The sequence below is a fragment of the Myotis lucifugus genome, unplaced genomic scaffold (assembly GCF_000147115.1).
Source record: "Myotis lucifugus unplaced genomic scaffold, Myoluc2.0 scaffold_38, whole genome shotgun sequence".
NCBI lineage: Eukaryota > Metazoa > Chordata > Mammalia > Chiroptera > Vespertilionidae > Myotis > Myotis lucifugus.
Window position 1 is genome coordinate 1,815,537 of NW_005871086.1, and position 4,655 is coordinate 1,820,191.

The following is a 4,655-nucleotide window of genomic DNA, read 5'->3' on the forward strand; positions in this document are numbered from 1 at the left end:
TGACAGGGGCGGTGCCTACTCCCTATCGGCCCTGCTCTGTGCGTGACAGGGGCAGTGCCTACCCCCTGATGGGCCCTGCTCTGTGCATGACAGGAGGTGGCGCCGCAACCTCCCCATCGACCCTGCCTTGAGTGTGACAGGGGGTGGCACCCCAACCCCCTGATCGGCCCTGCTCTGCGGGTGACAGGGGGTGGTGCCCTAACTCCCCTATTGGCCCTACTCTGTGCGTGACAGGGGGGAGCTCCCCAACCCCCTGATGGGCCCTGCTCTGTGCATGACAGGGGGGAGCTCCCCAACCCCCTGATGGGCCCTGCTCTGTGCATGATAGGGGGCAGCGCCCAACCCCCTGATTGGCCCTGCTCTGTGCGTGACAGGGGGTGGCGCCGAAACCTCCCCATCGACCCTGCCTTGAGTGTGACAGGGGGCGGTGCCCCAACCCCCCAATCGGCCCTACCCTGAGCGTGACTGAGGGTGGCATCGCAACCTCCCAATCCGCCCTGCTCTGTGCATGACAGGGGGCGGCGCCCCAACTCCCCAATCAGCCCTGCTCTGAGCCCGACCAGGGGCTGCACCTAGGAGCAGGCCTAAGCCAGCAAGTCGTTATCTCCCGAGGGGTCCCAGAATGTGAGAGGGCACAGGCCGGGCTGAGGGACCCCCCCTTCCCCCCCGAGTGCACAAATTTTTGTGCACCGGGCCTCTAGTCATATATATAAAACCCTAATATGCAAATACTACTAGACCGAACAGCCAAACTGAAGCATCCATTGTATATAAAAACTGCTGTTTGAAGTTTTAACCCTGCTATTGTGGCTCCTGTGAATGCTTGCTTGCTTGCTTAAATAATAAGGAAAATAAGACTACTCCCATTCCAGAGAGGCCATAAACCTTCCCCAGACGAAGTTATCAGTGTTGGCACCAGGCCAGACCTTTGGTTGAGGTCTCAAAGCCCCAGCACATAGGGCTCTTTAAGAACTTGCAGAGGGGACCAGAAAACACCATATTTGGGAGACAAAGAAGGTAAAAAGATATAAATAGGGAAACATCCTCCATGTTGGGGCCCAGAATTTGAAATATAGTTTTCTCTCGGCCTGCGTGTAATAATAATAATAATAAAGTGTAACTCCATCTGTCTAAGCATTGCTTGGTTCTTCTCCAGTCTTCTGTAACAGAACAACTGGTTGCTATGATGTGTGCTGACCATCAGTGGGTGCGAGTGGGGCTGGCGCCGTCAGCGCCACATGGGAGGGGCGGCGGTGGGAGTGGGGCTGCTGGCAGACAGGAGACTGGGGGCCGCAGTGAGTGGGGCTGGGTAGGAGTGCAGAGGATGGGCCAAGACCCACCCCTGTGCCCACTGCAGCCTCACAGCCCACAGTTCCTTTCAAGGTGCATGAATTTGTGCACTGGGCTCCTAGTATCTGCATAATAGGTTGTCGGAGATTCTCTGTTCATTGCTTATCTGTATCTTCCAATTAGCCTATCCCTCATTATCTTTTGCCCTAAAGCCTACTTTAATTCTAGAATTAGAGTCAAAATCTGTGTATTCCTATATAATTGTTCCAGTAACATTTTCTTTAGTTGTTTTTGCCACTAATTTATTTATCATCAAGTTCCTCATTTTGCCTATCTAGCTGGACTAATTGATATTTAATGGTTCTTTGAGTTCTTGGCTGACTATAAAAATTTAGATGTAGTGATTCCTATAAGAGTCACTTGATGTTTTTAATAAATACTTCTTAGACCAGTGGTTCTCAACCTTCCTAATGCCATGACCCTTTAATACAGTTCCTCATGTTGTGGTGACCCCCAACCATAAAATTATTTTCGTTGCTACTTCATAACTGTAATTTTGCTACTGTTATGAATCATAATGTAAATATCTGATATGCAGGATGTATTTTCATTGTTACAAATTGAATATAATTAAAGCATAGTGATTAAGTACGAAAACAATGTATAATTATATTTGTGTTTTCCGATGGTCTTAGGCGACCCACAGGTTGAGAACCGCTGTCTTAGACCATTTATTAAAATGTTTGTTAAGATGATTGGAGATAAACTTTGATGGCTGTTCCTCTTACTGCTTGCAGCCTTAAGTAGTGGGATTTTAGTCCATCATATATCTAAGCTGACTTGTCTTCACTCAGAGCACCATGGGATGGGTTGGCTGTCCATTAGTGCCTTCTGATTTTTGCGGAGTCAAACAATTATAAGCCAGGTGGTAATGTTGGATTAAAAAAATTTACCTGTGATTAATAAAAAAATAAATTAATTTTAAAACCTGAGGATATAATCTATAGAGAAATCTTTAATTGTAATAGTATTTGAATGACACTGATCTGGGCTATATGAGAAAGAGCTCTAGTAAATTGCTGAAACATACTATTCTGAAGTCATGCATTTTTAAATGGTTTACTCAGGTTTTCTACTGAGTGATTGTTCACATATTCAGGGCAATAGTAAAAACTTTTTTTTTCTTTTGCAGTATGAAGGTGTAGATGGAAGCTGACTTCTCACCAAAAATGGCTTATAGAATCAACTTGAAAAACATGAGGCAGCAAACAAAGGAAAGAGTAAAATATTTATTTTATCATCCTTAAATTCTTTGCTAGATTGTAAACTTCATGAAAGCAGGATAACTTCCCTATCCTTAACACCTGGTCTATAATAAATACTCAAAAAATAATTTTGAAGTGAATCAATTTCCATTAATTTTATTATTTTTTAATCCCTGGAAAATGGCAACCATTTTAATGGGATTTCAGCAAGACATTTAAATAGAAAAACTGGGAATTAATTTTGACTCTAATGTAAACTGTATATATAGGTGCATTAAACTCTCTGGGTACTAGTGAGTCTACTTAAAAATCTTTCTTTTTTTTTGAAATAAAAATTACTTATTTTTATTTATTTATTTTATATTTTTATTTATTTCAGAGAGGAAAGGAAAGGGAGAGAGAGATAGAAACATCAATGATGAGAGAGAATCATTGATTGGCTGCCTCCTGCACACTCCCTACTGGGGATTGAATCCACAACCTGGGCATGTGCCCCTGGCTGGAACTGAACCTGGGACCCTTAAGTTCGCAGACCAACGCTCTATCCACTGAGCCAAACCGGCTACGGCACTTACTGATTTTTAGAGGGGGAGGAAGGGGAGAAAGAGAAACATTGATTTGCTCTTCCACTTACATATGCACTCGTTGGTTGATTCCTGTATGTGCCTTGATTGGGTATCAAACCCATAACCTTGGCATATGAGAATGACCCTCTAACCCAGCCAGAACCTAAAACTTAATATCTGATTATGATGTTTGATCCTTTAAGAGGCAATATAGAATGGTTGTGAAAACTATGTATGTGAGGAATAGATATGCAAAAGCTTACTGATATTTAATGGGCAATCTTTTATTAACATTTTATAGCCTTATTGGATATTTATCTTTGGTTTAAATTGCACATACCAGTCAAGAATGGTTAAAAAGTCATTAATTTTAGAGGGGAAGAGGTGGAAGAGGGCATAGAGAGGATAAATGATGATGGGAAAAAATAAAGTGTTTTGGTTTTTTTTTAAGTCATTATTTCTGCTTTATATTTAACTAGAGGCCTGGTGCATGAAATTCGAGCACGGGTAGGGTCCCTAGGCCTGGCCATTGATTAGGGCCCATCGGGGCCTTCCTTCATTCCGCGCCGCCCCCTGATGGCCAGTGTACATCATAGTGAGCAATCGAATCCTGGTCGAACTCCTGAGGGGACACTTTGCATATTAGCCTTTTATATATATAGATGTTGAAATATTCTCAGTTGTTCTAGCTAAATTATAGTACAGGGAATTTTTTGCCCCATATACTGTACTTATATCCATGAGAATGTAAAGTACATGCAAAGTGTGTAAAATACACATCCAAATATTGGAATTCTGCTATACTTCACTCTGGTTTGGAATATAATTTAATACTCATACTTATACCAGAATCACACAAATGGTATGCAACTATAATAACCTGTTGGAATATGAAGCCTGTTCTTTAGAATGGATGATGCTAACAGTGTAATATTCAATGATAATGAGGGAAAAGTACTATCATAATCTGGCTGATAGGTACTTAGAATATCTATTCAAAATCAAACTTCATGGTAACTAGCATTTTTGAAAGGTGAAAGTAACCTGTGATTAAATGGTATAAGTTATATATAAGCACAAATAGTGCTGCCATTTTATCCAGACTCCTATGTTAGGAAAAATGGAATAAAGTTCAAACTTTAAAATTATAGAAAAGCAAAGAATATAACATTGGGATAGATAAAAGTACAAAAGGAATGACTGATTTGTGTATAGTAAAATTCAAACTTATGTTTGCGTGCCATGTAACTGACAAAGGATTCCATATAAATCAAGAAAATGATCAAATAATATGAGTGGGCAAGTCACAGATGAGGACCTTGAAAAGATGTTTAATCTCACTAGTAAAGAGTTACAAATTAAAACATTGAGATACCATTTCACTGCCATCAGATCGGCTAATGTTGAAACAAAAAACCTGACACTTTCACATGTTGATGGGTCTGGAACAATAGGATCTCATCTTCGCTGATGGCAAAGAAATTTAACTTATATTTTGGAGAATGGTTTGGCAACAACTAGATTTAAAAAATAT

The 4,655-nt window shown here is 41.1% G+C and overlaps 1 long non-coding RNA gene and 1 other non-coding gene across 4 annotated transcripts in view; both read left to right on the forward strand.

The window, feature by feature from the left end:
- Positions 1-2,683, forward strand: part of LOC106696954 — a 13,701-nt gene extending 11,018 nt beyond the window's left edge. For all 3 annotated transcript variants that reach the window (XR_001347958.2, XR_002828930.1, XR_002828929.1), the window contains exon 5: positions 2,483-2,683. This is a non-coding gene — a long non-coding RNA (uncharacterized LOC106696954). The remainder of the gene's footprint in view (positions 1-2,482) is intronic.
- Positions 2,060-2,206, forward strand: LOC111825753. Its single transcript, XR_002828944.1, has one exon. It is a non-coding gene; the product is annotated as a small nucleolar RNA SNORA79 (small nucleolar RNA).
- Positions 2,684-4,655: the final 1,972 nt, after the last annotated feature.